This window comes from Geotrypetes seraphini, chromosome 17 (genome assembly GCF_902459505.1).
Source record: "Geotrypetes seraphini chromosome 17, aGeoSer1.1, whole genome shotgun sequence".
Lineage (NCBI taxonomy): Eukaryota > Metazoa > Chordata > Amphibia > Gymnophiona > Dermophiidae > Geotrypetes > Geotrypetes seraphini.
In genome coordinates, this window is record NC_047100.1 from 38650 (window position 1) to 66448 (window position 27799).

Here is a 27799-nt window from a genome sequence, read left to right on the forward strand (position 1 = left end):
AAAATAGGTGGGGTTTTAAACTGGCCTAAAAACCTTCCTGTTCCAAGACGCATTCAAGTATGTTTTCAATCCATAACTTTTTCCGTCAGCATCGTTCCTTTCTTTTATGGCCCTTTGTCCTTCCCCCACCTAAAAATTTAGATGATGTATCCTTTACTGCTTTTCCTTTTGAATCCATCTTTATTTTATTTGTACAACTACGTTTCATTTTATGTACACTGCCTAGGTACCAAATACAATAAACTTGAAACTTCCTACCTGTGAATAGTCTGGAAGTAGCAGTGACCTCCAGATCAAAATCCACAGACTGTTCTGTGCTTTGTGGAATTTGTTCTAGCTGTTATTCCATGGTTCATTTTGCTGTTTTGGTTTTGTTTTAGTGGTAAGTGACTGTGGTATGGCATCGTGTTACATCTTGGACCTGGAAAGAGGATGCTAGACTGGATGTACCCTTAGTCTGACCCAGTAGGGTCCTAGCTAGGATTCCCTTACTTTCTTTGGATTCTGCACTCTCTGCATTCTGTCGGTCCTATAGCAGTTTCCATGACGCCAGGAAACAGCCCCTGTATATCTGGATGCTGGTCACGCCCCAGTCTGTTCTCTACTGTTTTATGAAGAGGGAGATTGATACTGCGATGGGAGGGGAGGGGAGGGGAGGGGAGAGAAGTGAAGGGGACTGTTGTTGAGGGAGCATATAGGGGGAGAGAGATGTTCTGACTATTTGAAACCTTTCATCATTATTCACTTCTCTTCACTCTGCTCAACAGGCAGAGACACCAACAGGATTATTATGTGAGCGGAAGGGAAATATTCAGAGCTGTTACAGAAGTAAAGGGGAATCCTTCCGTTAGGGGTAAGTACCGAGATACAGTTTGTGCATCTCTGCCTCCGATCCAAGCACCTAGGCTTGTGTTAGCAGCATTTGGTGGGGTGTCTGTCCATGCCTAATATTCCCAAATTGAAACTGGTTATCTGTATCTGTGCATTGGACTTCAGAACTGGATCAGTGTATCTGTCGAGGATTTCAGGAGTGGTTTAGAGTATATTTGTTGAGACCTCAGTGTTGGACTGTGAAATCATTGTTTCCGATTTCAGCAGCTATATTTCAGAAACCAGCACTGCAATGTGGAATTTGTCTCTTTAATTCGTAGGATTTTAGTATTCAGCTGCTGTATCTGAATGTAGAATTGGATTTGCTGTGTGTAGGATTTTGTCTTTGGGTCGGTGTAGCTCTGTCTCAGAATTCAGGATTGATTGTGGAATCTGTGCCTGGGATTTCGTGGTTACATGTATAAGATTGTCTGCGATTCTTTGTGAATTTAATTTCACCACCTGGTCAGTGTACTCCAGCACTGGGATGTCATTGCATCAGTATTTCTGTATCTCAGATTCCATTGCAGAGCTAGACTGGTGTATCTATGGTTGTTATTCCAGTGCTGGATTAGTGAATCTGCAGCAGATCATTTGATGTATCTATACATTGGATTTCAGCACAGGATGTGTTTGGGATTTCAACAGTATATTATTGCATCCAAAATTATTCAGTGGAGAAAAGTGAATAGTGGAAGCTGTACTGGAACCACTGCATTTTATCTTCTTTATAAATCATTTGGAAAAAGTTGTTAAATCAGAAGGGAATTGTGAAAGATTCAAGAGGACATCCAAATGTCAACTGAAATTCAGTGTGGAAAAGTGCAAAGCAAAATGCATGAACAACATGAACATGTGGCTACGGCCAAGAAGATGGATAGCACATTAGAGGGAAAGCATTTTGAATGTTGCTCATCCCTTTTTTTCAGTTGAAATGCAAGATGAATTACATTTAGGTAATGTAGAAATTTTTCTGTCCACAGAGGGCTTACAATCAAAGTTTGTACCTGATGCAGTGAAGGGTTAAGTGACTTGTCTGAGATCACAAGGAACCACAATGTGACTTGAACCTGGATATGATATGATTGAAGTCTACAGTGGTGAAGTCCTGAGTGGTGTAGAATGAGTACAAGCAGATCAATCTTTTACTCTTGATGAAGTTACAGGGAAACACTTTTAAAACAAATAGGAGGAAATATTTTTTTTACTCAGAACGCATTGCCAGAGGATGTAGTAAGAGCAGGTGGCATAGCTCAAGGATGCCCACACTTTTTTGGCTAAGTAAAAATGATATACCAACGATAAAAATGCTAAACAGATGCCCAACACGCCGATCGCGATCTACCGGTCAATCGCAAAGGTTCAGTGATTTAGTTCTTGGAAGCTTTGAGAGCCAAAGCGCAGTGCCGCAGCTAGATTTCAGGCTAGAACTGTGCACATCCTGCAAACTGCACAACAAAGAAAAGTTTCACTCTGCTTTCAGCTTGGTGGCCCAAAAACTCCCCACTCCAGCAAAGGCAGCAAAAACAGGTGAACAAAAAAAAAAGATTTAGCAAGACAGTAAACACTTCACTCATTTTTACGTTGCGTGGTCTCCTGTGCGTGGTAGAGTTTATTTTGAAAGCCAGGGCTCTGTGATTGATTCGCATTGCCTTTGCCTGGCGTAACTGGTTTATAAAAAGGTTTGGACAAGTTCCTGGTGGAAAGGTCCACAGTCTGCTATTGAGATAGACATGGGGGAAGCCACTGCTAAGCCCTGGATCAATAGCATGGAATGTTGCTACTATTTGGGCTATTGCCAAGTACTTGTGATCTGGGTGGGCCACCGTGAAGATAGGTTACCTAGTAAGGCTATTCTTATGTTCTAGAAACAGGCAGGAATGATTGCGGAGGAAACTTAAAAATTTTCAACAAATACCACTTACCGTATTCCCTCATATATAGGCCGCAGCATACGGCGATCTATGTTTTAAAACTGGTAAATAGACCGCCACATGGTATTAGCCATGGCTTATCTTATGGTACATTTCCTGCTGGACGGCTGCCAGCTGCCTCCTCGAATCTCCAGCAGTGCAGAGCACTTGCGATCTTTTCGGCATCCAGCCTGGCCCCGCATCGCTTGCTGAATGGCTGCCATCAGCTAGGCGAGTCCCTGTTTCATACAGATCTTTGTGGGATGGGAAGAGGTTAATAACCACTTAGGGAGTGTAGGGGGGCATTACTTAATCCCTCCAGTGGTCATCTGGTTAGTTTGGGTTCCTTTTTGGCACTTAGATATCTGGAGTTAGACCTGTTTTAAAAGTGTCTAACTTCCATTCAGGACGTCTTGGGAAAAGTTTGATTATTGCCACAAGATGTCCAAGTCTAAGCCTGCCCAATGACTGCCTGTAACATGCCTCCAACATGCCCCCTTGAACTTTGGACACACAGCGGCTAGCCAGACATCCAGAAAGTTGGCTTTGAAAATCGATATTTGGACATCCAAGTGCCAGCTTATGCCATCTTTTGGACATCTTTCTTTTTTGAAAATTAGCTCCTTAGTCTTCAGATTATTATTACTCTTTACCAAAGAAGAGAGTGATTAAATAGGGGGGGTGGGTCAGCGGTGTGGGCAGACTCGATGGGCCTCGGCCTTTTTCTGCCGTCACTTTCTATGTTTCTATGTTTCTATGTAACTCCATGGATTTACCATGAGTTTCTACAGTTTGTCTAGAATTCTGTGTCAAAGCCAATTGAGAATCATAAATCCGAGGGAGAAGAGGCCCAGTTTCTCTAATCAACTCCTCCAGCCCCTTAACCATCTTAGTCGCTCTTCTCTGGACCCTTTTGAGTCCTTCTTCATATATGGCGACCAGTGCTGGATGCAGTACTCCAGGTGAGGGCGCACTATGGCCCGGTACAGCGGCATGATAACCCTCTCCGATCTGTTCGTGATCCCCTTTTTTATCATTCCTAACATTCTATTCGCCTTTTTCGCCGCCGCCACCACACATTGCGCGGATGGCTTCATTGACTTGTCGATCAGAACTCCCAAGTCTCTTTCCTGGGAGGTTTCTCCAAGTATCGCCCCATACATCCTGTATTCCTGATGAGATTTTTGTTACCGACATGCATCACTTTACACTTATCCATGTTGAACCTCATCTGCCATGTTGATGCCCATTCTTCGAGCCTGATTATGTCACGTTGCAGATCTTTGCAATCCCCCTGTGTCTTCACTACTCTGAATAACTTCGTATCGTCCACAAATTTAATCACCTCACTCGTCGTACCAATGTCCAGATCGTTTATAAAGATGTTGAAGAGCACAGGTCCAAGCATCGAGCCCTGCGGCACCCCGCTGGTGATGTTCTTCCAGTCAAAGTATTGTCCATTTACTCCCACTCGCTGTTTCCTATGCTCCAGCCAGGTTTAATCCACATGAGTATTTCACCCTCAATTCCATGGCTCGCAATTTTCCGAAGTAGTCGTTCATGAGGAACCTTGTCAAAAGCCTTCTGAAAATCCAGATATACAATGTCTACCGGGTCGCCCTTTCTATCTGCCTGTTTACTCCCTCAAAGAAGTGCAGCAAGTTCGTCAAACACGATCTGCTTTTGCTAAAACCGTGCCTGTTGGTCCTCATCAGCCTGTGTCCATCAAGGTGATCGATGAGGCGGTCCTTTATCAGCGACTCTACCATCTTTCCCGGTACTGAGGTCAGACTCACCAGTCTGTAGTATCCCAGATCTCTCCTCAAACCTTTCTTGAATAGCAGCGTAACATTCGCCACCTTCCAGTCTTCCAGAATCTTTCTCGATTCGATCGATAGATTGGCTATTAGTTGAAGCAGTTCAGTTATGGTCCTTTTCAGTTCCTTGATGACCCTCGAATGGATGCCATCCGGTCCCAGGGATTTATCATTCTTAAGCCTATCAATCTGCCTACACACCTCCTCTAGACTGACCGTCAATCCTGTCATCTTTTTGTCTTTGTTTCCAGCATACAGCTTGATGGGTTCCGGTATGCTGTGTAAATCTTTTTCGGTAAATACAGATGCAAAAAAATGTGTTCAATTTGTTGGTGATTGCTTTGTACTCCTTTAGCGTTCCCTTTATTCCATGGTCATCCAATGGTCCCATTGCTTCCTTCGCAGGTCGTTTCCCCTTAATATATCAAAAGAACGGCTTGAAGTTCTTCGCCTCCTTGGTAATTTTTTCCTCGTAGTCCCTTTTGGCCCCTTTTACCACCTTATGGCACCTGCGTTGATGTTGTTTGTGCTTGTTCCAGTTTTCGTTCGTTTTTGACATTTTCCATTCCTTGAACATAAGAACATAAGAAGTTGCCTCCGCTGAGGCAGACCAGAGGTCCATCTCGCCCAGTGGTCCGCTCCCGCGGCAGCCCATTAGGCCCACTGCCTGAGCAGTGGTCCCAGACTATCCCTAAAACTACCTCTACTCCTATCTGTATCCCTCAATTCCTTTATCCTCTAGGAACCTATCCAAACCTTTTTTTAAGCCTTGTAACGTGCTCCGGCCTATCACAGCCTCCGGAAGCGCATTCCATGTATCCACCACCCTCTGGGTGAAGAAGAACCTTCTGGCATTTGTTCTAAACCTGTCCCCTTTTAATTTCTCCGAGTGCCCCCTTGTACTTGTGGTTCCCCATAAAGTTTTCTTGTCTCTGATCGCTTCCTTCACCTCTACAGTGAGTCATGCCGGTTCTTTGTTCTTTTTCTTCTTGGATCCCTTGTTGATATGCGATATATATAGATTTTGCACCTTGGTGACTGTGTCCTTAAAAAGGGACCAAGCTTGCTCTAGCATTTTTTCAGTGCTTATCCTCTTCTTAATCTTCTTCCCTACCATGAGTCTCATCCCTTCGTAATTCCCTTTTCGAAAGTTCAGTGCCGTTGCTGTCATTTTGGACCGATGTTTTTCCCCTGCGTCCAGATTGAAGCGGATCATATAGTGATCGCTGTTTCCCAGCGTCCCTTCTACTTCTACATCGTGTGCTGGTCCTCATAGGCCATTTAGAATTAAGTCCAGAATCTCATTTCCTCTAGTATTTTCCTTGACAAGTTGTTCCAGGAAGCAATCGCCTACAGCATCCAAGAACTTGGTATCTCTAACGCAGCTGGAGGTGCCTAGGTTCCAGTCTATTCCCAGACAGTTAAAGTCACCCGGGAGAGTCTCTGGACATAGTGTACTTAGACTTCAGTAAAGCTTTCGACAGCGTCCCACACCGTAGACTATTAAATAAGATGAAATCGATGGGGTTAGGCGAGACACTAATTGCATGGGTCAAAGATTGGCTGAGTGGAAGACGTCAGAGGGTGATGGTCAACGGCACCCTCTCTGAGACATCGGAGGTGACCAGCGGAGTGCCACAGGGCTCGGTCCTGGGTCCACTCCTTTTTAACATATTCATAAGAGACTTGACCCAAGGGCTTCAGGGTAAAGTAACTCTATTCGCTGATGACGCCAAACTATGTAATATAGTAAGTGAAAGCAATCTGCAGGATAGTATGACGCAGGATCTGCTTACGTTGGAAAACTGGTCCTCGACATGGCAGCTGGGCTTCAACGCTAAGAAATGTAAGGTTATGCATCTCGGTAGCAGAAATCCATGCAAACCTTACACCTTAAATGGAGAAACACTAGCTAGGACTTCAGAAGAAAGAGACTTGGGAATAATCATCAGTGCAGACATGAAGGCCGCCAAACAAGTAGAGAAGGCCTCATCCAAAGCAAGGCAACTTATGGGATGTATCAATAGAAGCTTCGTTAGCCGCAAATCTGAAGTCATAATGCCACTGTACAGAACCATGGTGAGACCTCATCTGGAATACTGTGTGCAATTCTGGAGGCCACATTACCGTAAAGACGTGCTTAGAGTTGAGTCGGTTCAGCGGATGGCCACTAGGATGATCTCGGGGCTCAAGGGTCTCTCATACGAAGAAAGACTAAACAAATTGCAGCTCTACACTCTAGAGGAGCGCAGGGAGAGGGGGGACATGATTGAGACATTTAAATACATCACGGGACGTGTCGAGGTGGAAGAAGACATCTTCTTTCTCAGGGGACCCTCGGTCACAAGGGGACATCCATTCAAACTCAGAGGAGGGAAATTCGATAGTGACATAAGGAAGTATTTCTTCACAGAAAGGGTTGTAGATCACTGGAACAAGCTTCCAGAGCAGGTGATCAAGGCCACCAGCGTTATTGACTTTAAGAATAAATGGGATGCCCTAGTAGGATCCTTACGAGGGTCGAGTTAAGGAACTAGGTCATTAGTACTCAGACTTAATGGGGTGGGTCAGTAGAGTGGGCAGACTTGATGGGCTATAGCCCTTTTCTGCCGTCATCTTTCTATGTTTCTATGATAACTGCGTTGCCTCCCTCGCAGTTGCGTTTAATCTCGTCCATCATTTCTCAGTCAATTTCTTCGGACTGCCCTGAAGGTCGGTAGTAGATGCCGATCTTTGTTTCCAGGCCATTTGTTCCCGGAATTTTGACCCATAGAGACTCTAACTTATCCATCAGTTGTGGCGTGTTCTCTCCAGTACATTCAATTCCCTCTTTGATGTATATGGCAATGCCCCCACCTTTTTGAGCCACTCTGTCTCTGCGGTATAGTTTGTAGCCCGGTAGCACAGGGATACAAAATATATATGTTCACTGGTGCAGAGAATTATTATACAAAAATATCCAATTGAAAACATCAGAACATGAATTGTTTGTACACACAACGTTATAAACACATTTTTCTTCTGTGCTCAGAGATTCTGTGTAGTGAGACTGTTGAATGAGCAAAAAATGCCCACTTCTAAACAGCTCCCTTCTCAATCATTGCACTGGTAGGGAGAACAAGAGGGCACTCTCTAAAGTTGAAAGGGGATAGATTCCGTACGAACATAAGGAAGTTCTTCTTCACCCAGAGAGTGGTAGAAAGCTGGAACGCCCTTCCAGAGGCTGTTATAGGGGAAAACACCCTGCAAGGATTCAAGACAAAGTTAGATAAGTTTCTGTTGAACAAAAACATGCGCTGGTAGGGCTAGTCTTAGTTAGGGTGCTGGTCTTAGACCAAAGGGCCACCGCGTGAGTGGGACTGCTGGGCATGATGGACCACTGGTCTGACTCAGCAGTGGCAGTTCTTATGATGCTATTATTTATTAATCTTAGTTAAAGCACTTAACTTATTTGAAGTATCTTCAAACACAGGATCCTGACATGTTTCCCATATTGCTGCCTCAGAGAATCCTGGTAACTGTAGTAATTTCATTAGGCTTTTCACTAGTGGTCTCTAAAAGAAAAATTATTAACACCAATTATATCATTTAATTAAGAATTTCTTATAACATTTGTCTCACAATCTTCACGGTACTAGGAAGGAACAATACCTGCTTCTTGTCTTGTTAATGTTCCAAAAATGCCAACTCTCAGGAAAACTCCCCTTTTATTTATCACCAAAAGTGACGCACAGTTGAAACAAGCCCCGGAGTGCATATCCCTGTTGATTGGCTGATGGTGAGCTTTAAAAATGTAAAGATCCAAAGCAACATTTTCAAATGGAAAGGCAATTCCATTGACTGAACATAAATTTTAAAAAAAACCCCAAAAAACTTTCCAAAAACTGTTTCAGTGTAAAATAGCCTACCACCCCATCTCACAATTGAGGCCAAGGGGGGCAATTACCCTCGTGCGGAAAGCAGCTGACAGGGGCATTGGATCAAGTACACAACATCCGTGGAACTGCAATGCGTAATTTGTCGTAATCGGTGAACACGATTCAACTGTGGATGGACAACTTAATCAGCAGACAGGACATATTGGCATATGACGCCCCTGTGTTAGCTCCTCATGAGCTTTACTGCTGGAATACTGTGACCTCCTGGCAAACACAAATCTTGGAGGAGAATCAAATGTGGGATGCATTTGCAAAATAGGGCAAAAGCACTTGATGATTCTTTTAATTTCAAAAGCCTTATGAGTGTAGCGTAAAATGCACACTACAGAGGACTCCTCTCGGTGTTCAGCAAAGATAGCTCTGAGTGTATAACATGCGTTTATAAGCTTTTTTTAATGGTTGACTTAGGATACCCACAGTCCTCAAATCTAACCCACATATCCATTGCTCGCTCTTTATATTCTTCAATTGTAGAACACAGCCGGCATAGTCTCAAAAATTGACCAATTAGCAAATTATTCTTTAGATGATTGATACTGTAGCACATTGTTCTTATCAGTAGGTTTCTGAAAAATAGTAGTTGTAAATCCAGTATCTGTATGGTGATTCTTATATCCAAAAAGGAAATAGTGTGCAGACTGGTGACAGCAGATGTTCAACCATTTCAAAAAATCATTAAACAGTTTGCACGATCCAGTCCACACCATGAAAATGTCGTCCATATATCTTTTTTCACAAAAAATGTACTGGAAAAATGCAGACGGGTATAAAAACTTCTCTTCAAGCACACTCACATATAAACACGTCACTGTCGGGGCTATAGTGGCCCCCATTTCCACCACCTTTAGTTGTAAAAAGAATGTATGATCAATCAAAAAATAATTCTTCTCTAAAGCAATCTTAGCAATGGTTGTTAAAAGCTCTATCTGTTTATCCATGAGCTGAAGAAACTCCAAATGTGTACATATAAGCTATAGCGGCAATTTCCTGCGGAATGTTTGTGTAGAGGGCCGCTATGTCCAAAGTTGCCAACATGGACCCCATTGGTACATTTGCTATTGCCTCCAACAGTGATAACATACTAGTGCTATCCTTTATGTATGATCGTGCTTTACATCCTGCCTGCTTGAGATGAAAGTCTACCTTATCTGAAAGAGATTCTAATATTGACCAATGCAGGATACTATTGGGAGCCTGGGGGGGGGGGGGGGAGAGGGTTATAAGATTTTTATGTATTTTCAGTACAAGGATAACTGGATGACCCTGTTTCATATATTTATATTTACTTTTAGTGATGACTTGACTCTCAAATGCTTGCAATAAGACAGGTGAAATCATGTCTTGTAAATCAGATGTAGGATCATGAGATAAAGGCTGGTATAATTTCTCTTCCATAATATGACGCTCAACTTCCTGTACATATTGTGGTGTATCCAACACTACCATACCACCCACTTTATCCATTGCTCGAATGGTAACTGCTGGAACAGCCATCGCCAACTCTTAATTAAATGATATAATTGGTATTAATAGAGACTACGAGTGAAAAGCCTAGTGAAATTACTACAATTAGCAGGGTTCTCTGAGGCAGCAATATGCGAAACCCGTGTTTGAAGAGACTTCAAGTATGTTAAGTGCTTTAACTAAGATTAACAGTGCAATGGTTAAATGCTTTATTTTAATTAATCCTTATTTAATTACATATTTCAAATGAAAAAAGGAAATGATATAGATATAGTCCACATCAATGAGAAAAGACAACAGAAAATTACTTAACCAAATATTAACTAACCTAGTTTTAGTTTAGTAATATGGACCCTAACTCCTAGTCATATCAGCGTCCCATGCATCCCCTACCCCACTACAGAAACTTCTTTTTCAATCAACAATCTCTCAAGCTGAGAAGGATCAAAATAAATATATCTAAAATAGACTGTAATGTTATTAAACATTTGCAAGGAAATTGAAGAAAAAAAGTACCTCCCAAGGAGGTGACTTTATCCTTCAATTTTAGAAATTTCTTACAATATAGTTGTATGGACTTAGCCACATTCAGAAAAATCCAGATGGGCTGGCCACAGAACAAAGAATTTTTATTCCGGAAATATTTTTTTATGACATTTATTTTCTCCTGTTCCGTTCAAAAGGTTGCAAGGTGGGTTACTCTAGTAGTAATTTCCTCCTGAGAAGCTTCAAGGAAATCTGTTAAATTAATTGATTCTTTCTGTCCTTCCACAGTCCCAGCTTTTGGCATAGAAATGCTGTATATCTGCAATCAAAAATACTTAATTCTTCCACTTTATCCCAAAGCAATACCTCCTTCAAATATCTGTGTAACAGAATCTCAGATGACAGTAGATAACAAATAGGAAAATTCAATAAACATAATCTAGCTCACATTTGATTTTCAAGAAATTGTAATTGCCATTGTTTAATGAGACTGACTTAAACAAAAGCTAAGGTAGCCGATTGGTAATTAGATGTATTTGAAGAAATTTGAGACAGTTTGATATCCAACTGGCCAATTTTAGTATCAACGTCATGAAATTTTTCTACTGTGTGCTGAGAAAAGGCACACAACTGTGGTGTAGTAGACTTGATGCATTCTTCAGTTCTAGCAACCACTTGTCAGATATCTTTCAAGGTAATTTCTTGGGGTTGGTCCAAATGTTTAGCCAAATTAGGACAAATCACTGCTACTGGAAATTTATCATTAGCATTAGGTTCTACCTGAGGAGATGCTTCCAAACTTGCAGATACTTTGTCCACCTGTGATATACCCTGTATAGAATCAGGTGGGCAAAAGTGCCCACCTTCACTTAATGAGGCCCCTGAGATAGATAAGTCCCTAACAGGATCTGTAGTTTGCCTAGATTGAATATGTTTGTCTATTGGACCAACACGTTTTGGTGCACTGGCTCCTTTAGGCTTTCCCTTATTTATTTATTTTAAAGTATTTATAACCTGCCTATGCACAAATTTAGGCGAGAGACAAAGGGAATATACATAATAACAACAACAACAAATAATACATACCAGAAAAGTACAATAAAACTAAGAAACATCTTTAAAACATATTAAAGCTGACCAACCCCTGGAAAAAAAATTAAAAAAAAATTTTCTCTTTTTTTTTCTGGCCCTTTCTTTCTTCTCGTCTTTCGGTCCCTATCTTATTTTCTCATTCATTTCCAATTCGCTCTCTCGTCTCCCTTCCTATCCTATTCCTACTCTTTCCTTACAAACACAAAAAAAAGAAAGAAAGAAAATCATTCCTACACTCAAGTTGTCACTGAACTCACACCAAAAAAGCGCTCAAACAGCAAAGTTTCCAACCCTTTCCTGAATTGCCAACAAGTGGAGGATTGACGCAACGTCAGCAGTAATGCATTCCAGGTCAACGGACCCTGGACAGAAAAAAGACTTATGACTCCCAGAAAGCTTGACAACCTGCAATGATGGAACTTCCAAAGAAGAACTATCAGAAGAGCATAACTCACTTGGTGGACAATGTTACTGCAACAATGCTTCACCATTATCAAGAAATAAATTATACCTCAATTCCAGTATCCAATTCTCTCCTGCTCCTTTTGGGCTCCTAAGGGGCCAGTCATGCCCCTTAGGGCACACCACTGGTGCAAAGATCTTTTTCAAGTGTTGGTCCCGCCGGTGGCGTGTGATATGAGACACCGCCGCCCTGCTTCGGTCCGTTACTGCCCAGGATCCTCCAGTGAGTTGTCTCCTACCTTGGTTAAGTGCTTTAACTACGATTAACATAAGAAAATAAGAATAGCCTTACTGAGTCAGACCAATGGTCCATCAAGCCCAGTAGCCCGTTCTCACGGTGGCCAATCCAGGTCACTACATAGAAACATAGAAAAATGACGGCAGAAAAGGGCCAAAGCCCATCAAGTCTGCCCACTCTAGTGACCCTTCTCCTTGATTTTGCTCACTACCCCCTGCCCTTACATCATTAGAGATCCCACATGAATATCCCATTTATTTTTGAAATCTGCCACGCTGTTGGCCTCAATCACCTGCCGTGGGAGTTCATTCCAATGATCGACCACCCTCTCTAGTACCTGGCCAAAACCCAAGGAGCAGCAATATTCCATGCTACCAATCCAGGGCAAGCAGTGGCTTCCCCCCATGTCTTTCTCAATAACAGACAATGGATTTTTCTTCCAGGAAATTGTCCAAACCTTTCTTAAAACCAGCTACACTATCCGTTGCCTGAGGATGTGGTTAGAGCAGAAAGTGTAGCCGGTTGAGAAAGACATGGGTGAAGCCACTGCTTGTCCTGTATTGGTAGCATAGAATATTGCTACTTCTTGGGTTTTGGCCAGATATTAGTGACCTGGATTGGCCACCGTGAGCTACTGGGCTTTATGGACCATTGGTCTGACCCATATGTTCTTAATAGCATCAGTGCAATGATTGAGAAGGGAGCCGTTTAAAAGCAGGCATGTTTTGCTCACGCAACGGTCTCACTACAAAGAATCTCTGAGCAAAGAGTAAAAATATGTTTATGACGTTGTGTTTTCAAACAATTCTTTTTACCGCTATGCAACCAGTCACCGTAGGCGTGATAGCTGAATATAGGGCAGGGTTATCTATCTGTATAGCAGTGTGAATACCATTCAATCTCAATCTCTCCATTTTTCTTGGAAGTCTCTGTTTTTTCCAAGTAGCATATGGTTCAAAATTCTTGTGCTATGTGTATCTTTCTGTCTCTCCTTTCTGGCCATTAATATCTCTATGTCTCCAGCTGTTCCTTTTGCCTGAGAATTCCAATCCTAACTTCTTCACAACTGCATGAAAGAGCTGAATTGATCAGAGGCAAACGAAAGCAAGGGCAGTCGCTTAGCAACCATACATTGCTCTTCTTTTTCTTTGGTTTATTTACCCAGCAAATGGGAAAAATGAGCTTTTGTTAAGGGCTACTGCTGACAGTGAAACAAAATCCTAGTGATGACTTCAAGTGAGTAATGTTATAACAAGCCACCTAACTTCTGCAGGAAAGTGATTAAGTTGCACCAGTTTTCAAAGGGAGCATATGAGCACAGTCTCCTTTTTAAAATTAACCCCAGGAAAGTAAGAGCATGCTTTGCACCTCCTTTCAGAAACCCACATATTCACAGAAGACTAGCATTACTGGGTCAGACCACAGGTCTATCTAGAACAGTAGCCAGTCCTCACGGTGGCCAATCCAGGTCACTAGTACCTGGCCAAAATCCAAGGAGTAGCAGTATTTCATGTTACCGATCCAGGGCAAGCAGTAGCTTCCCCTATGTCTTTCTCAATAACAGACTATAGACTTTTCCTCCAGGAATTTGGACTACAGGGTGAAACTGAAAGAAGCCAAGAGAGAGATACGTCTAGCGAAAGCACAGGCGGAAGAACAAATGGCTAAAAATGTAAAAAAAGGAGGCAAAAATTTTTTCAGATATATTAGTGAAAGGAGGAAAATGAAAAATGGAATTGCTAGGCTAAAAGATGCTGGGAACCAATATGTTGAGAGTGAGGAGGAGAAAGCAAATGTGCTAAACAAATACTTCTGTTCTGTGTTCACAGAAGAAAATCCTGGAGAAGGACCGAGATTGTCTGGCAAAGTTACACGAGAAAATGGAGTAGATTCTGCGCCGTTCACGGAGGAAGGTGTTTATGAGAAACTTGAAAAACTGAAGGTGGACAAAGCGATGGGACCAGATGAGATCCATCCCAGGATACTAAGGGAGCTCAGAGAGGTTCTGGCGAGTCCTATTAAAGACTTGTTCAACAAATCTCTGGAGACGGGAGTGATTCCTGGGGATTGGAGGAGAGCGGATGTGGTCCCTATTCATAAAAGTGGTCACAGGGATGAAGCAGGAAACTACAGGCCGGTGAGCCTCACTTCAGTTGTTGGAAAAATAATGGAAGTGTTGCTGAAAGAAAGGATAGTGTACTTCCTTGAATCTAATGGGTTACAGGATCCAAGGCAACATGGCTTTACAAAAGGTAAATCGTGCCAAACGAACCTGACTTAATTTTTTGATTGGGTGACCAGAGAGCTGAATCGAGGACATATGCTAGATGTAATTTACTTGGATTTCAGCAAAGCCTTTGATACAGTTCCTCAAAGGAGACTGTTGAACAAACTTGAAGGGCTGAAGTTAGGACCCAAAGTGGTGAACTGGGTTAGAAACTGGCTGTCGGACAGACGACAGACGGTGGTGGTTAATGGAAGTCGCTCGGAGTAGTGGAGTCCCTCAGGGTTCGGTGCTGGAGCCGATACTGTTCAATATGTTTGTGAATGACATTACTGAAGGGTTAGAAGGAAAAGTGTGCCTTTTTGCAGATGATACCAAGATTTGTAACAGAGTAGACACCGAAGAGGGAGTGGAAAATATGAAAAAGGATCTGCAAAAGTTAGAGGAATGGTCTAATGCCTGGCAACTAAAATTCAATGCAAAGAAATGCAGAGTAATGCATTTGGGGATTAATAATAGGAAGGAACCGTATTTGCTGGGAGGAGAGAAGCTGATATGCACGGACGGGGAGAGGGACCTTGGGGTGATAGTGTCCGAAGATCTAAAGGCGAAAAAACAGTGTGACAAGGCAGTGGCTGCTGCCAGAAGGATGCTGGGCTGTATAAAGAGAGGCGTAGTCAGTAGAATGAAGAAGGTGTTGATGCCCCTGTACAGGTCATTGGTAAGGCCCCACTTGGAGTATTGTGTTCAGTTCTGGAGACCGTATCTGGCGAAGGACATAAGAAGACTTGAGGCGGTCCAGAGGAGGGCGACGAAAATGATAGGTGGCTTGCGCCAGAAGACGTATGAGGAGAGACTGGAAGCCCTGAATATGTTTACCCTAGAGGAAAGGAGAGACAGGGGAGATATGATTCAGACGTTCAAATACTTAAAGGGTATTAACGTAGAACAAAATCTTTTCCAGAGAAAGGAAAATGGTAAAACCAGAGGACATAATTTGAGGTTGAGGGGTGGTAGATTCAGGGGCAATGTTAGGAAATTCTACTTTACAGAGAGGGTAGTGGATGCCTAGAATGCATTCCCGAGAGAGGTGGTGGAGAGTAAAACTGTGACTGAGTTCAAAGAAGCGTGGGATGAATACAGAGGATTTAGAATCAGAAAATAATATTAAATATTGAACTAAGGCCAGTACTGGGCAGACCTGTACGATCTGTGTCTGTATATGGCCGTTTGGTGGAGGATGGGCTGGGAGGGTGTAGATGGGCTGGAGTAAGTCTTAACAGAGATTTCGGCAGTTGGAACCCAAGCACAGTACCGGGTAAAGTTTTGGATTCTTGCCCAGAAATAGCTAAGAAGAAAAAATTAAAAAATTTAAATTGAATCAGGTTGGGCAGACTGGATGGACCATTCGGGTCTTTATCTGCCGTCATCTACTATGTTACTATGTTAAAATCAGCTACACTATCCGCTTTTACCACAACCTCTGGCAACATGTTACAGAGCTTAACTATTCTCTGAGTGAAAAAATATTTCCTCCTATTGGTTTTAAAAGTATTTCCCTGTAACTTCATCGAGTGTCCACTAGTCTTTGTAATTTTTAATGGAATGAAAAATTGATCCACTTGTACCTGTTCTACTCCACTCAGGATTTTATAGACGTCAATCATATCTCCCCTCAGCCATCTCTTTTCCAAGCTGAAGAGCCCTAAACTTTTTAGTCTTTCATCATACAAGAGGAGTTCCATCCCCTTTATCATCTTGGTCGCTCTTCTTTGAACCTTTTCTATATCTTTCTTGAGATAAGGCAACCAAAACTAAATGCAATAATCCAGGTGAGGTCGCACCATGGAGCAATGCAGAGGCATTATGACATTCTTAGTCTTGTTAACAATCGCTTTTTAAATAATGCCTAGCATCTTTTTTGTCCACCGCCATACATTGGGCAGAAGGTTTCATCGCACTGTCTACAATGACACTCAGATCTTTTTCTTGGGCACTAACCCCCAAGGTGGACCCTAACATCTGGTAACTATGATTTGGGTTATTCTTACCAATGTGCATCACTTTGCATTTGTCCGCATTAAATTTCATCTACCATTTGGACGCTCAGTCTTCCAATTTACTAAGATCTGCCTGCAATTTTTCATAATCTGCATGCGTTTTGACAACTTTTAAGAGTTTAGTATCATCTGCAAATTTAATCACCTCACTCATCGTCCCAATTTCCAGGCCGTTTATAAATAAGTTAAATAGCACCAGTCCCAGTAAAGATCCCTGTGGCACTCCACTGCTTACTCTCCTCCATTGAGGAAAATGACCATTTCATAATTTCATAGCCACGGAGGGGCCAAAGAATCTAACCAAGCCCTCACACAGCAAACCTGGAAACACCTCCAGACCTGGGCAAAGCCAGATACAGCAGAGTTCCAGTCACTCCGAAAGAGCGTAGATATGATCACAGAAGAATATTCCCGAGCGGGCAAAGCCGTGCGCTCAAGAGCCAAGCCATAAGCCTCAAAGCGGACTGAAACTCGGAGTGCTATGGGGACCTGGGTAAGCCACCTCCAGGGACAGAGAAGCTGAAGCCCCCAGTCCCTGCGCAACTGTACGTACCACATTCTCTGAGGTCAACTGGAGCCAACTGGAACACCAGGCCCACTTGAGCAGACACACAGTGCTGAACGTGCCCTATTAAATGCCACAGAGGAAAAACATACAGAAAATCTCCCCACAGGTGCCAAGGCAGGCCAGAGCAACCAGCCCCTCGCTGCCGACCTGTCTGCATCGGCTGAAGAATCTGACCACCTTCCAGAGCCAAGTGGACGCCAGCAGATGGAGAGCCGGACTGCCTCACCGCCAAACAATGGCCTGGATAAGGACCCATCGCCTGGGTCCAGAATCAGACAACCGAGAAAGTCTGCCTGAATGGAGTCTACACTGGCCACTTGGGCCACGGACAAGTTCATCTGATGCTTCCCCCAACCCCCCCAGGAAACTAAACTAAACCTTAGGTTTATATACTGCACCATCTCCATGGTTGTGGAGCTCGGCACGGTTTACAGGAATTGTAAAGAGAAAGGAACTCCAGAGAAAGGGCTAGATGAAGATCGGAGGAAAGAAGAATGCTAGAGGGCTAGGAAAAGAGCATCTAAGCCACCAGACTCAGCCAGGGACAATGTGCACTCCCCCTAGACAGTTGCTAAAAGACACTACTGTCGTGGCATCAGAGAGCACCGAACCGCCTTCTGATAGAGACAGTTGAACCTGCAAGACAGCCAGCCAGAGTGAACGAAGTTCAAGGCAATGGATGGAACATCTGCACTCCAGCGCTGTCCTTGCCCAGTGCCGGGACTGTTTTGCAAACTGCCCCCCAACCGGACAGACTTGCAGCTGTCATCAGGGTCACCCAGGCCAGGACCCTCAGAGGAGGCCCTCTGTTGGTGTCACAGGAGGTAGCCATCACGGCATGTTGCTGCAGGCTACTGCCAACCCAGACTACTTCACACCCAGCAAAGCCCGACGGGAGTTCCATTGATCCAGGAGAGAGCTGAAGAGCTTGAAGTTGCGCTCTGGTCCATGGAAACACAGCCATGGTCACAGCCATGAGACCTAGGACTTGCAGGAACAATCAGGTCATCGACGCCAGAACCTGCAACAGGGCCCGAATGGTACTTCGTACCTTGAGCGATCTGTAGTCCTGAAGAAACACCAGGTGCGTGCTTGTATGGAACCAGACTCCCAGATATTCCAATGCCTGTGTGATTTTAAAATAAGTTTCAGATTGTTGAAATACCTCTCTTCATGAGAGATTGACCCTTGTAACCTTTCAGACTGTGATATATAGTATTTGTTTTACAGTGAAATTCTGTTCAGCTAAATTAAGGCCTAGTGAGTCAATTTTCTAAACCTTGACAACTTAAAAAAAGTCATGAATCAACTGGTGTCAAATTCACTTTCATATTTTTCAATCTGTTAATATCAACATAAAGCTATTTTAAGTTAAAAAGTGCAGAAAAATGTAATATTCTGGATGACTGTTAATATGAGTAAGAGTACAATAAGGCTTCTAGGATTCCTCTTCATTGGCTTTTCAATTCAGTTTGTCTAATTGGAAAATAGGAAGCAAAATTTGTTAAAGTTTGACTGTGGAAATGAATGAAGGGGAGGGAGGGATGGAATGGGCTCCTCACAGGGGTTTATGTTGATTCATCTCTATCCAAAAACACAAAAAAGACATAGCCATACAAACACACATAAAATCAACATCAACATCATCTTGTAAACTGATAACCCCACATGGAAAAGTAGATAGATTTGAGGAAGAAGCAGAAAATGAAGGAGAGAAACCCTTGGAAATGATGAAGGGGAGGGATGGAGGGTTTATGTTTATTCATCTCACAAAAGACATACACAAAAAAGACATAGCCATAAGTACAAACACACATAAAATCAACATCAACAGTCAAGTCTTCACATCACCCCACATGGAAAAGTAGATAGATTTGAGGAAGAAGCAGAAAATGAAGGAGAGAAACCCTTGGAAATGATGAGTAGAAAAAAAAATAAATCACCAGACAACAAAGGTAGGAAAAGTGATTTTATTTTCAATTGACTGATTGAAATGAGTCAGTTTTCAGAATTTACATCTGTTGTCCTGTTCAGGAAGAAATGTATTTCTTTCTATTTCTCTGGTGTTTTTAAGGTTTTTAAGGTCTTTTAGTCCTGTATTCGCATAGGGTTTATCTGTGACTAAGGCCAGGTGTTCTGGTAGGAATGAATGTTGTGAAGTATTGGTGTTATGGCCCCAAGTAGGAAGATATTTGTCAGCAGTTTGTCCGGGTTTTGGAAAGTCCCGAGCTCGGGGTCATGTCTGGAGGGCTTCTGCCCTCTAGACACAGCCCAGAGCCACAAGGTTCATGTGTGGGCAGGGCTGTGTCCTCCTTTGTTTAACAGAGGAAATCTGGTAACCCTATTCCATGCCCATTCCCTGGCTGTACCCTGCTCCCTCCAAAAATAGTTTAAAAAATTCACTAATGTGCAGTTAGCACATGGAAATGAAAATGCCCAGAAATGCATTTGATAAGGCCCCTTTTTGCAGTTATTCTGGTTACAGATCTTGCAGGGATACATTTACCAGATATTATAACCTGTGACATTCAGTTGAGCTGGGAAAACTGGATATCTCACTGAAATACCACTTCAAGATAAAGAGACAATTATTCAATTATCCTTCAGCAGATCTAGCCCCAACAAATACCATCTTCTATTTCTGTAACACATCCTGAGGCTTTTCTTTCATTTCAGGGAAGGATTACATGATCCATACTTTCACTCCTTTTACCAGTTCTACGTTTAAGAATATTCATTTGAACATGTCATATCAGAGGAGTGCCCTTCCAAAGAGTTACAAGCTGGGTCTTGTTCACAGCCATTTTTTTTTATGTTCTCTGTATTACTCACTGGGAGGACAATTTGCCTCCGAGTCCTGCTATCATGGGATTAAAAAGCAGTCCATTGCCGGGTGATGTGTGGGTGTGCACAGCACCTTCTGCTCAGACAGATTCGTCACCATGATAACCAGTCTTTCTTGATGTGGTTTTAGCTCTGGACACACCTTAATATCATTATGTCTTAGGGAGAGGTATATTTTGGGTTCATATGGTTACTACAGGTTCTATTGGGCTCATAGTGTTGATCTAAGAGGGACGATGCTCCAGGATGGCTTTAAAAAGCGAGGAAACATGTTGGTGAAGGCTCCTCACAAAGGTATTTAAATATTTATATTTACTGTAGCCATTTGTCCAACTTGAAAAATTACTTTTCTTTAAGGAGCCACTCTATGGGGATTAGTTGTGTTAGCTGTTTTGTTTTTTTATTATCATGCTTTTCTTTACTCTAAACAATAGACATGAAGCACTGTCGATTGCTCTCATTTTTTTGTTAAACCAACAAAGAGTAACATCTAAAAAGAGGTTGTTACTACCATTATTTATTTCTAGAGCACTACCAGCGGTATACAGTGCTGTGAAAGCGGACTGCTGGGCAGGATGGACCACTGGTCTGCCCCAGCAGCGGCATTTCTTATGTTCTTCACAATCAAGACTGACAAATAGGGTGCCAGGGGTTTACAGTTACTGTTAGAGGGAATGGTTAAACTGCTGGAAAGTTCTCAGCCCAACCAAGAAGGTATGGTTCAATCAATGATCTGAAACAACGTCAAAACACACTTTCATTTCTGCAAATTGGCATTTAACAAAATAAGATAAAGCTCTTTTCAACTACAGTGGCAAAATAACGCTCTGAATTTAGGAAGTTGCTTGGTTGGGCTGAGAACTTTTCAGCAACCCCCTCGTATCTTCCAAATTATACAGCTACATTTTCTAAAGCTCAATTGGCATGTAATCAAGTTTATTAATTTTTTTCTTACACCATCTATCCCAAGTATCTAGATCAGTGGTTCTCAACCCTGTCCTGGAGGCCCCCCAGCCAGTCGGGTTTTCAAGAGATCCCTAATGAATATGCATGAGAGAGATTTGCTTACCTGTCACTTCCACTATATGCAAATCTCTCTCAGGCATATTCATTAGGAATATCTTGAAAACCCGACTGGCTGGGGGGCCTCCAGGACAGGGTTGAGAACCACTGATCTAGATGGTTTGCAAAAGATAAAAACAGTAAAAGTAAAAGAATAAATATATATATATAACAAAAAAATTAAAGAGGGAATGAACAGACCAGACGACTGGGGAAGGAAAGTCAAGTTGCAATTAAATTAAGGTAGAAAGAGGTAAGGGGAGGGTAAGGAGAGTAGGGGGGAATCTCTTTTGCTTATCATCTTCGAGTAGGAAAGTATTAATCCATATCAAAAGCATCTTGAAACAGGAAGGTTTTAAGTTTGGATCTGAATAACAATAGCGATGACTTGTCTGAATTGTTGGGCATCGTGTTCCATAATGACGGAGAAAATTGATTTCCGTGTAGTGTCATAGAAGATTTCACGTATGGAGGGGATTACAAGAAGATTTTTTGAGTTGGATCATAAAGTTCTGGAAGAAGAATAGGGAATTATAAGTTTGTCGATGAAAATGGGAGAATTTGTAAGTCTGGCTTTAAAAGTGAGGAGGAGTAACTTGTAGGTGATCTGATGGGAGATGGGTAACAATAGCGATGACTCTTGTCTGAATTTGTTGGGCATTAGGACATTAGGAGCTCCTTGTACAAAGCCGCGCTACACCCTCCTACAACTCTCTGTGCCCACCAACTCTAACCGTGCACTAACCATCGCCAACCATATCATAGTAGACAGATCCTGGACTGCCTTTGAGCTCATATCCAATTCCCAGGTTGCTAAACTCTGCCTCAAGTTGAAATCCTGCAACTGTACCTTGGACCCTTTCACCTCCTACCTATATGAGAAAATTCCCACACAAGCCATCTCATCTCTCACCAAACTTATAAATTCTGCCCTACTAGGGCGTCTTTTCCCCATGTGAGTCTTGTTTTTCATAGTCCCTCGTTGTCTTAACCACAGGGATGTTCTCCAGTGCTTCGCTCGATTCAGCCTCCTGGGATATGGAGTCTGCCTCTTCGGACTGACTACTATCCCGCGGTGAGCTTGCGCTCTGTGGTTGAGGGGGTGGAGTTCTGGTGTCAGGGCTCAGTATAGATTCCAGCCCAAGGAGACTCGCCGCAGCCTCACTCCCAGCCCGCGGTTCCAGCGGGCGATTCCCTGGCTGTGTTGGCTCCTGGCAGAAACGCCTCAAGAATTCATCCAGAGTCGCCTGTGTGGGTGGGGTCTCCGAGCGTACCGAGGCTCCAGATGCGCTTTTCCCCCTCTGCTTCGGCATCAGATCTGTCGAAAAGAAAAGGTAGCCGACAAATTCTGTGAGCGTCTCTCCCACACTCAGCTTCACGCGGCCATCCATTGAGCCAATATTTTGTTTGCCTCATTGCTTGTGTACAGTATGCGTGTCTTGGATGGTGAATGTAGACTAATGTATTTAAGATTTATGCAAAATGAGATAAATAAGAGGCTGATGTCGAAAGGTTCGAGGAGGAGTCATGCACTGACATCTATACAGGTGGATTCTACTGAGAGCATAATATTATGGACTGCAGTCAGTTAATGATATGCAAATTTTATGCACAGAAAACCTGTGGCAAATGTGGATGAAGAATGCAAAACACATGCACACTGGTGCTCCACCCAGATATTCAATGCTGGGCCTTTTCTGTCGACCAGCACTGAATATCTAGTTTTATTTTTAGCCATGGCAACATAACCAGTTATGCTGACATTCAGGCTAACCGGTTAAGTGCCTAGCAGCTAAAGATAGACCGGCTACTTCTCAGGCCAATTTTAGACATCTGTCATGCAATATAGCTGTTAAGAATATTTAGTGGGAGCTGGCCAGCTATCTTCTGCTGAATATCTGCACTTAGCTACTAATATGCTATTTAACTGGCCAAGAGCCATTCCAGGCCAGTTAAATGGTTTTAAATATGGGGGGGGGGGAGGGGGAAGTTTCTCAGTAAGCGCTTTCATGTGCGCATATCCAAACCAAAACCACATCAACACCTGTTTCTCTGCATCTAAATGTGAGCTTTGTACAAATTGTTTGCACTTGAAATTTTACAGAGGCTCATATTTAGGTGCAGAAGAACTAACGTGGATTGTGTTTTCCCTTTCGGTTTTGTTACTCACTATCTGCCTTTACAAGTTTATTTAAAAGTTTGATATCCCACCTAATCAGGCTTCAAGGCGGTTTACAGATTTAAAACAGAGAGCAGTGTGAGAGAAGGGAGAGAGCAGTGTGAGAGAAGGAGAAGCAAGGGGGAGCGAAGGAGAAACGAGAAAGAGAGAAGGAGAGGCAGGGGAGAGCCAAGGAGAGCAGAAGGAAGCAGGAGCAGGTGAAAATACTATCGGGGCAGCGGCGAGAGTAGCTCCGCCCACCCCCACCGCATCATCGAAGATCGACCGGGCTCCTCCATAACAGGAGTTGAGCCAGCGGCAGAGAGCAGTGTGAGAGAAGGAGAAGCAGTGAAAATACTATCGGGGCAGTGGCGAGAGTAGCTCCGCCCATCCCCACCGCGTCATCGAAGATCGACCGGGCTCCTCCATAACAGGAGTCGAGCCAGCGGCAGAGAGCAGTGTGAGAGAAGGAGAAGCAAGGGGGAGCGAAGGAGAGGCAGGGGAGAGCCAAGGAGAGCAGAAGGAAGCAGGAGCAGGTGAAAATACTATCGGGGCAGCGGCGAGAGTAGCTCCGCCCACCCCCACCACGTCATCGAAGATCGACCGGGCTCCTCCATAACAGGAGTCGAGCCAACGGCGCGCAGCGAAGGCAGAGCGCCTTTGCGAAGGGCCTCAAGAAGGGCCAAGTCTTTCACACAAGGTTACTGAGGAGGCGGCAAGCAGGCAGAGAGAGAGAGGGGACTCCAGCAGCAGGCAGAGAGAGTTAGAGAGGACACCAGCAGCAGGCAAAGAGAGCGAGAGAAGACACCAGCAGCAGGCAGAGAGAGTAAGAGAGGACACCAGCAGCAGGCAGAGAGAGCGAGAGAAGACACCAGCAGCAGGCAGAGAGAGAGAGAGAGAGAGAGAGAGAGACAGAGGACACCAGCATCAGGCAGAGAGAGAGAGGACACCAGCAGCAGGTAGAGAGAGAGAGGACACCAATGGAAGCAGAGGGAAACCAGAAGATGAGCTTTCCAGTGTTCTGCACGGACTGTCATATGTATGACTACCTCCCCTCGGGGAGACAGTCATATGTATGCGGTCGGTGTCAGGAGCTGAAAAGTTTGAAGAAGGAAGTCAAGCGACTAGAGGACAAGATACAGGAGCTAGAAGGACTTTACACCACGGAGGACCCAATCAAGACAGCTGAAATCTTCACGAGAGAGAGACACATTGAGGAGGAAGTCAGGGAACTCGAGAAATTCATTGAGGAAGCATACAGGAAGAGGGTGGAAGAGAACGAACTTCGGATAAAAGAAGAAGTTACCCCGACACCAACATGGAAGGGAGAACAAGAAGCAGATGACCTCAAAGAAGACATCCACAGAGGGATACCGCATGAAGGGGAGAAATTGGCTAGTCGAAGCCCAGAAGAAGAAAGAGTGAAGCACACCAAGGACATCGACCTGAGACCGAAGCGAAAATTGAAGAAGGGAAAATCAGCGATCCTAGTGGGAGACTCGATCCTGAGGCATGTGGACAACCACATAGCAGGAGGGAGAGAAGATCGATTGGTGACCTGCTTCCCAGGAGCAAGAACCAAGGACATCGTGGACAACATTGGAAAGATCCTGGACGGAGAGGAGACGGAAGAGACCACAGTAATGATCCACATCGGGACGAACGATGTCAGCAGGAGAGACTACAGAAGAAGCACACTGATAGAACAGTTCAAGATTCTGGGAAGGAAGCTGAAGATGAGGACCCAGAAGATAGCATTTTCAGAGATCCTACCAGTACCGAGGGCAGATGTGAAAAGGCAGGAAGAACTACAATCAATAAATGCATGGATGAGGAAATGGTGTGAGGAAGAAGAATTCCACTTCATGAGGAACTGGACAACGTTCTGGGGCAAGAGCAAGCTCTACAGGAGAGATGGACTGCACCTGAGCACGGCAGGAACTAGACTTCTAGCAAACAACGTCAGGAGAGGAATAGAACAGGCTTTAAACTAACAAGAAGGGGAAAGCCGACAGTCGACCAAGCGTCGACGATTCGGAAGAAGGTATCCCGTGAAGATACTGAGGGGAAAAAAGGCCAGGAAGAAGCAAGAGACAAATTGCAAGAGTCGACTAACCCAGAAGAGGAGGTTAGAAAGATTGTAGCAAAAGAGAAGAAAATAAAGACCGAAGCAAAGGGAATGGAAATGAAGACAACAAAATACCAGGAGCTAAATTGCATATATACCACTGCAAGGAGCCTGAGAAACAAAATGGGGGAACTAGAAGCCATGGCCAATGCAGAAGACATAGACATCATTGGAATCTCTGAAACATGGTGGAATGAGGAAAACAAATTGGATACAGCACTGTCGGGGTACAAGCTCTATCGCCAGGACAGATCAGGACAGAAGGGAGGTGGAGTAGCCCTATACATAAAAGAAAGCATACGATCGACAAGAATGGACACAGCAGAGACGACCAACAAGCTGGAATCGCTATGGGTTAAAATATTCGGAAGGAAAGGACCTGAAATAAAGATGGGCCTATACTATCGTCCACCCGGGCAAACCGGAGATATCGATGAAAAATTGGAAGCTGAGATGAAGCGAGAATGTAAAAGTGGCAATACGGTTATTATGGGAGACTTCAATTATCCCGGGATAGACTGGAGCCTTGGAAGCTCAAAATGCACTAGAGAGACAGAATTCCTGGAAGCTACACAGGATTGCTTCATGGAGCAGCTTGTTAGAGAACCGACGAGAGGAAATGCCACTCTGGATCTAATCCTAAATGAGTTAAGGGGACCTGCAAAGGAAGTAGAAGTAGTGGGACCATTGGGAAACAGTGATCATAATATGATCAAGTTCAAGGTTGAGGTAGGAATACCGAAAGGAAAGAGAACCATAGCGACAACTTTTAACTTCAGGAAAGGAATCTACGAAGCAATGAGGGAAATGGTAAAGAAGAAACTTAGGAACACTTCCAAAAAATGGCAAACGGTACAACATGCCTGGTCTTTTTTCAAGGGCATGGTAAGCTAGGCACAAAATATATATATCCCCAGGTTCAGAAAGGGGTGCAAAAAGAGTCGAACAAAAGACCCGGCGTGGATAACCAAAATAGTGAAGGAAGCAATAGGCAATAAGAAAAATTCATTAAGGAAGTAGAAAAAGGACAAAACTGAGGGGAACTGGAGAGAGCACAGGAAAAATCAAAAAGAATGTCACCATGTGGTTTGAAAAGCCAAAAGAGAGTACAAAGAGAGGCTAGCCAGGGAAGCACGAAACTTCAAACCATTCTTTAAATATGTTAAAGGGAAGGAACCGGCTAGGGAGGAGGTAGGACCACTGGACGACGGAGACAGGAAGGGAGTGGTGAAGGAGAAGAAAGAAGTGGCAGAAAGGCTTAACATGTTATTTTCGTCTGTATTTACAAATGAGGACACATCAAACATACCAGAACCTGAGCAATTCTTTCATGGAAGTCAAGCAGAAAAATTAACATCCATAGAAGTGAGCCTTAAAGACGTATGCAGGCAGATAGAAAAACTAAAAACTGACAAATCCCCGAGTCCGGACGGAATACATCCAAGGGTTCTGAAGGAATTAAAGGAGGAGATAGCGGAACTACTACAGCAAATTTGCAACCTATCCCTGAAAACAGGCGTGATCCCGGAGGATTGGAAGATAGCCAACATTACGCCCATCTTTAAAAAGGGATGAAGAGGTGACCCTGGAAACTACAGACCGGTGAGTCTGACTTCGGTTCCAGGAAAAATGGCGGAAGCTCTGATAAAATAAAACATCGATGAACATTTCGAAAGGAACAAATTTCTGATAACCAGCCAACATGGTTTCTGCAAGGGGAGATCGTGCCTAACGAACTTATTGCACTTCTTCGAGGGAGTTAACAAACAAATGGACAGAGGAGACCCCATAGACATCATATATCTAGATTTCCAAAAAGCCTTTGACAAGGTGCCCCATGAACGTCTACTCCGGAAACTGAAGAACCATGGGGTGGAAGGAGATGTACATAGATGGATCAGAAACTGGTAGGAAGGTAGGAAGCAAAGGGTAGGAGTGAAAGGCCACTACTTGGACTGGAGGAGGGTCACGAGTGGTGTCCCGCAGGGCTCGGTGCATGGGCCGCTGCTATTTAATATATTCATAAATGATCTAGAAACAGGGACAAAGTGTGAGATAATAAAATTTGCAGACGACACCAAACTATTTAGTGTTGCTTGGACTATAGAGGACTGCGAAGAATTGCAAAGGGACTTGAATAAGCTAGGGGAATGGGCGACGAGGTGGCAGATGAAGTTCAACGTTGAGAAATGTAAAGTATTACATATGGGAAGCAGAAACTTGAGGTACAACTATACGATGGGAGGGATATTATTGAATGAGAGTACAGGAAAGGGACTTGGGGGTAATGGTGGACATGACAATGAAGCCGGTGGCACAGTGCGCAGCGGCCGCTAAGAGAGCGAATAGAATGCTTGGTATAATCAAGAAGGGTATTGCGACCAGAACGAAAGAAGTTATTCTGCCGTTGTATCGGGCGATGGTGCGTCCGAATCTGGAGTACTGCGTCCAATTTTGGTCACCGTACCTTAAGAA

The 27799-nt window shown here is 43.6% G+C and overlaps 1 protein-coding gene across 2 annotated transcripts in view; it reads left to right on the forward strand.

Annotated features, from left to right (window-relative positions):
- Positions 1-780: 780 nt before the first annotated feature.
- Positions 781-27799, forward strand: part of CHL1 (cell adhesion molecule L1 like) — a 126396-nt gene continuing 99377 nt past the window's right edge. The window contains exon 1 of one of the 2 annotated variants that reach the window (XM_033926532.1): positions 781-853. The gene's annotated coding sequence lies outside the window, so the exon portion shown is untranslated. Of the gene's footprint in view, positions 854-20049; positions 20271-27799 lie in introns of those variants that run through there. The other variant, XM_033926531.1, reaches the window with a different exon arrangement.